The 6,842-nt window shown below is 41.1% G+C and overlaps 1 long non-coding RNA gene across 1 annotated transcript in view; it reads right to left on the minus strand.

The window, feature by feature from the left end:
- Positions 1 to 460: 460 nt before the first annotated feature.
- LOC123978258 overlaps positions 461 to 6,842 on the minus strand; it is a 24,040-nt gene continuing 17,658 nt past the window's right edge. Inside the window, exons 3-4 of the long non-coding RNA XR_006826915.1 lie at positions 1,097 to 1,232; positions 461 to 934 (exon numbers count right to left, since the gene is read on the minus strand). This is a non-coding gene — a long non-coding RNA (uncharacterized LOC123978258). The remainder of the gene's footprint in view (positions 935 to 1,096; positions 1,233 to 6,842) is intronic.

A 6,842-nucleotide genomic window follows, 5' to 3' on the forward strand; every position in this document is an offset into this window, starting at 1 on the left:
AAAGCGTGGCATTCAAATCTAATTAAATTGTCAGACTGAAGTGAAATGAATTTGTTGAAAAGCTCCATCACCGTGGTATTTTGATTAAAGAGGAAGGAAGTCACAATAAGAGGGAATTACGACAGGGATCTGGTGATGGGACAAATGAAATAAACAAAAATGATACAGCCTCTTTATATGTATGGACATCCATATCACATGAATTAATTTGTAATTGACGAAACACAACACACAGATTGTACATGTCAAACTATTTGAGCCACATAGACAATATGGATATCTCAATAATAAATACAAATAACATTGAGTCCTATGTCAATCACTCAAACATGTCAGCAGTGCAGACCTGCAGAAATTCAAACTTGAAATAAGCAATACAAAATATTATGTATGCTAATTGGTTAATTGTATTTCTCGTGATAAATATATGACATAAAATCAATTGCATGTAAGCTTTTAAAATAAAAACACATTTATTGAAAAGACTAAACAGTATTATGAAAGACAGACAAATTTTCACCACCTGTAATCATCTGCAGAATCACACACTGTAGCACATAATAAGTAAAATATCCTATGTTCAGAAGTTGACTGAGCTGCCTCACCTAAGTATTGTGCATTCATTCTTCATTATGTCTGATGGAGAGGTCAGTAACAGGAATACAAGTTACACTGCACATAAAGGTTACCATGCATAAACGCATGTGAGATTAGCCCACTGTGTCCCCAAGCTGATATATTTGACTGACTGGAGTGGCGTCGTCCTCTTTCCCTGTGTTAAAGATGACAGTTAGATCTCTGTGTGTGAACTGTGCTAAATGTGAAAGCGGCCTCTGCAAAGTGTCACACAGCTTATACTGGATATCAGACAGCAAGCTCCCTCACATCCTGGATGATTGAAGCACCATATGCATCGGCCTGCGCACCTGATAAGCTACAAGAAAAAGAAGCATTCAGATATAGACGGACATCAGAATCCACACTCATTTACTCTCTCACACACACACACACACACACACACACACACACACAACTAACAAAGATCTAAGCAATGTTAAATGTTAAAAGCAGCATATACACACACTCAGACACACACCCAGAGGCAGGCAGGTCTTGCAGCACATCACAGGGTCAGCAGCACACATTGGCAGGGATTATCACACTGTCACACTCCGCCTCACGCCAACGGATAACAAGCTGCAGACAGACATTCACTGGTGGGGGGGGGTTCGCTAAAGAGGGGGAAAGAAAGAGAGGAAGAAGAAACAAACACAGAACAACACACACATTGCTTTTGCTCCTAGTGTATATTGGGTACTTTGTAGGCAGTATTCTTTGTCGTTTTTCTATGAATTTGTGCAAACATCAGCATGCAACATCATGCCTCATACCTTTAATGCATCTTTCATCATATTTGTGGATTTGCTTATTGTGAGTGTAAATGGAAGTGAATATGATAAATATAAAGCTTAGTATGGTTTGTGCTGCCGATTCTGTTGAATGAATATTACATGGAACCTACCTTCAGTTTTTTACAGCTAACACCATGGGATGCATGTAATATTCAACACAGCCTGTCAAAGGGAATACAGATGCACAAGGTACAAGGTACCCTTTAGCGTTTGTATGAGATGCATTGGGCTTCCACAAAGTCTTTGGGAAATCAGGTGATGTAGTAAAAAGAACACCAAAGAGTGTGAAAGTCCATCTGTGAAGGTGGTGGAGTGGATGGATTGCTCAGGAGACCGGGGTTCGTGTCCTGTGTGAAGCTAAATGTCAACATTGCCTAATTTAAAGTTGCCGTGTTACTTTCTACTACCTAACAAGGTGTTTTACTGCCTTAACCTAACCAAACCTTTAATTTATGTTACGTTACATCACGTGACTACTTACGTCACAACTTCCTACTACCTAACCAATTAGTTTCTGAAGGTATCTCATACGTATCCTAAGGACTACCTTGTGCGTTTTGGTCTTTAATTCTAATTTAATTCTAATCCCTCTGTTTTTTATTACAATTTTATGATATTTTACAAAGAAGACCCTTTATGTTGCTCTGCTTCCATGTTTGCCATGTTAATTTCTTGTTTGCGGTCATAGCAAAATTAAGGTAGTAAGTCTCAATAATAAATCGGCAGTAGGTCAGCGGTCCGGAGAGGATAGCGGCTGGGTCTGAAATAGGGGTTTGAGTTGCTGTTAACTGTCATGGCTCGATCCAAGGTTCATGGCATGTAAAGCAGGAGACATAACTTAAGTATTTACTTAAATGAAATTGCAAAAAGAGGTGAGATGTGGATGTCCTTTTGGTCAGTGGTTCAAGTGAGTAGGAAATGTGGTGGATGAAAGTTGGTGAACGAAACCAAATACAGTGCACGGAGAGGCTCGCCAAGAGGATTAAAGTAGTAGCTTTTATGGTGACTGGGTGCACTGGGCCCAGTCAGCCCATGTGGACGGCTCAGCCATCCGATTACATGTACCCGCAAGAGAAGAGCAAACAAGGCACAACCAAACAGGGCCATCACATCGTTCGCAAGGCCTACAGAAGACTGCCAGCTTTACCGACCTAATCTGCACATTGAGATATGGTCACACATCACGGACCGCGGAACGCATTTAAAATTGGTCGGGCCCATCAGGCAATACTTGCAATACCATCACCCAACACACATGCAGGCGCACACAAATGCACACATAAAACACCGGCGTCCAACTGATTGGCTTCATATGACACAAGCGAATCGATTTTAGACACAAGAATGTATTGCTTTCTCATAGGCTTTGGTCCTTCAGCATGATAAATGTGGCTGCCATAGATGTTTAATTAAAAATTGCTACAGATATTTAATTTTTTTTCTGACGTTCAAGCACACATGCCCCGGGTTTATTTCCACTTGCGACCGTTACATTACAGCTAACTCAATATCCATCCATCCATCGTCAACCGCTTATCCTGCGTACAGGGTCGCGGAGGGCTGGAGCCAATATCAGCTGACATTGGGCGAAAGGCGGGGTACACCCTGGACAGGACGCCAGTCCATCACAGGGCCTAACTCAATATTAACAGAATAAAAATTGTTTAAAAAGGAACGTCAAACTCACCCCTGCTCTAAATATTCCTGAAGAACTGTCTCCGTCTGTCATTATGCTGTATGAAGTCCATGGCTATCCTCAAAGCATCCACTGTGGTCAAAACATCCCTGTGGGCGCACATCAAGCTAGTTTGTCTTCTCTGGGTCAGTGACAGCAACAGAACTTATTGAGGCAGATGAACACCGAATGGAGACTAAATTGCTGGCTGAATAAGACACACCAGACACAGTGTGGCACGTTGGGGCAGCCAAGGCAGTAGCGTTACATCCAGGGCTGTGGCTGTGTGGTACAGACCGGTTAAGTGGAGCAGTAGAGGTTTCTTCTGGAGCTTCCCCAGGGGGTTCACAGTCAGCATTAGGTGAAGTGACAGCAGCATTCGCTGGCTTTGTGCCAAAAAACCCTGTTGGGCCTATTTTTCGGCTTTTCGTTGTCAGTAAAACTTTAAAACTAACGAAGAAGCAGTCCTAAGCAGCCAGATGGCGGGCATTTATGTGGGGAAAGTTTTGTTTACATCACAAGACACAATCAGCCAATACTGTGCATTTAAAAAAGTAGCTCTCGAAGAATTTAATTTAAATATATTTTTTATTAATTTTACATATTTGAGAATCAAAATGTAGATAGGGCTGCGGCCCTACCGGCCAAAACGGTTTACACTACATGTCACATTCACCCAATTCACACATTCATATGCTGATGGCAGAAGCTACCATACAAGGTGCCAACTGCTCCTCAAAAACAGAAACTAATCATTCACACACACTCACACACTGATGGCACAGCCTTTGGGAGCAATTTGGGGTTCAGTATTCTAATAAGTGGGTGACCCCCTCTACCTCTTGTCATTATGAGAAGAAGAATAACAGGAAATTCTAGTATCTTATAACAAACTCCCTGTATCAGTCATGTTCTATTTTAATTTTATATTTCCGAAGTAACACATCATATGTGCTGGTCAACCTGCAACCTCTCCATTAGAGCAGCAGCATCAAATCACAATCAGCTCACACACACTCAAACACCGTGAGTATGTCCATCTTGTTCCTTTTCTTTTAGTTGTTTGTTTCATTTTAAAATGCTGTATAGATGCGAGAAAGAGACTGGGAGAATATCTGATCACTGTTTCTCTTCTCTCTGCTGTTCTTCGTTAGCAGAGCAGATGGTGTGAGTGAGCAGGCCGGTCATTTCTAAATCAATAGCCGGGCACATGGGAGTCACTGTGTGTATTTGGAAACAGCCCATAACATGTACACTGGAGTACACACGTACACACACACACACACAGGAGGCATTTCCAAGTGTAGACACACTGTTCACAAGCACACATATCTACACAAAAATCTCATAAATGCAGGAATAAAATACACATGCATGCATCACACACATCCACAGAAACATGCACACAAAAGCAGACGCACATACACACAAGTAGTACATTATTCCTGCACACACACACCAAATGGGGGTAGAAGTAAAGCGAGGGAAGGCGATGGATAGAGAGTAAACCAATAGCCCTGCAGCTTATTTCCGCAGACAAGCTGTTGTTTAATATGACTGCAGCAGACGTCGGCCCCACGACAATCATTTAAACCTCCAGAGCCTGCTCGACTGGAGGGGATGCAAGTACCCCCCACCCCTCACTCCCCAACCTCTTCATGTGTTACTCTGCTTTTCTTGTCCTCTTTTTCTCTCTTCATGCCCTTCCTCTCTCTCCCTCAGTGAACACCAGCAGAAGCTGAAGGTGGTGGAAACATATTGATACTTCATCAAGTCATAATCCACAACCTGTTGTTACCTGGTTGTGTTGTGAAGTGATGACCGTCAGTAAGACATGAAGTAAAAGCACAGTGACAATTCTAAAGCCTTCTGGGGTTTTATTCTCTGCTCCTGATGTTGCTGATTTCTTGGCAACTTGTGTTGAATTTGCCATTTTGCAGCTAACACAGGGAGTGCTGCACACCTTTTGTTGATTTTTTTGATTCAGATTTAAAGGAACAGTCCTGTTTGTTTCATTTTGTGCTCTGTGAGGACAAAGACAAAACCATCCATGTTCCCCACATAGCTTGTATGCTTTCTGTGGTTGCTCGTAGATTTGACTTACTGATGTTTGCATGTTGTTCCTTAAATGTAAGTCGCTTTGGATAAAAGCGTCTGCCAAATGAGTAAATGTAATTTACACGGTAGCTCCGCTTTAATCTTGAGAAGCTGCAGAGCTGCAGTCTCTATTCACTAGTCACTGTAACTTACACTGGACATTTTCAGCAAATTTATGGGAAATAAAGCTGTTTAGCTAAAGAAGTTTGTTTATTATCATCGATGCACTCATCTACCAGAATCTATTTGAATTTAAATATTTTAAAAGCTTCAGCAAATATCAATGTGATTACTTTAGATTAATTTGATTATTAATTACAAAACTTGTATTTAATTAGATCATTTTTTTAATCACTTGACAGCCCTAGTTAGCATACTAACATGCTAAAGCTAACATCGTCAGTACAAGAATGTTATGTTAGCTTGCTGATGTTAGCATTTAGCTCAAAGCACTGTAGTACCTAAGTACAGCCCCATAGAGCTGCTAGCATGGCTGTTAACTCCAAATAGCATAATTCTACGTAACTTTTTGTTCTTTTTTATCCCAGCTGAAGCATACTGAATTATCAGTTACATGTTCAACTTAAAACAATTTAATAGCATAGCCTTATTAGTCATGTTAAATTTTCTTCTCTTTCTAATACAACACACAAAAGCTATTCTTTCATTTTGTCATTGATTGAGCCCTTGTGCCCTGTACATAATACAGTCCCTTTACTTATTTATTCATTCCTTTAACATATATGAACTTGGATTTAACTCCCACTTACAACTCTCCTTACAACTGATAAGCAGTAAAACACATCCCTGCTCAATTCACTACACTCAAAGGGCCCGATTTACTAACATCCCACATCATCACAATGGAGGTGGCAGTATTTAAATGAGGGTTTTGTATGTTGTAATGGTTTCCGCCATGGAGTCGGTAGGGAAAGCAGCCACTGCGTATAAACCTCGGTTTGTTTCATTCAGTGTGTCCCGATTATGTGGAAATCATATGTACCTGCCCATCCTGCCTAAGATTGCACTAAGTACTTGGGACAGCACACCTGAAAAACTGCTTTGGGAAACCCCAGCAGAAACGGCTACAGTATGCTGTAATGAGCCAGATGCGAGGAAATGCCAGCAGATCGTGCTTCATCCAGCCAGAGGGAATAATCACCGACCATCCGCACAGTGCCCGGTTGCTCTGAGATCTCCTGGCCCTGGCCCTGTACTCCCCAACGCCCCATTCCCTCTCTGATACCTACAATGGGTTGTGTCGCTGTTATGACCGGCGCACTGTGAACAGTTGGTGATTGTTGCCTCTGGCTGGATGAACTTTACATGTGATCCATGCACTACTGCAGCTGGGGGCTCTCCACAGTGCCACACAACTTTCTAAATTCTGATATCTCAAGGAAAAAAGAAGTCAGGTCGAAACGAAATTTGCTTTATTGGCATGAATGTTAATTCAACAGTATTGTCAAAACTAGAGGAGAAAAACAAAAAAACAATTAAATTCATATAGTTCATCGAATAAATAAAATAATTTTATTTCTATATATTGGATATAGAATAATATTATTTAATATTTTTAATTTCTCTACATCTTCTTTCATTACAGCTGTGTCTCCTTCTGGCAACAATAACAGCAGCCATCTCTGTGCAACACATGG

The sequence above is a fragment of the Micropterus dolomieu genome, linkage group LG01 (assembly GCF_021292245.1).
Source record: "Micropterus dolomieu isolate WLL.071019.BEF.003 ecotype Adirondacks linkage group LG01, ASM2129224v1, whole genome shotgun sequence".
In the NCBI taxonomy this organism is placed as follows: domain Eukaryota; kingdom Metazoa; phylum Chordata; class Actinopteri; order Centrarchiformes; family Centrarchidae; genus Micropterus; species Micropterus dolomieu.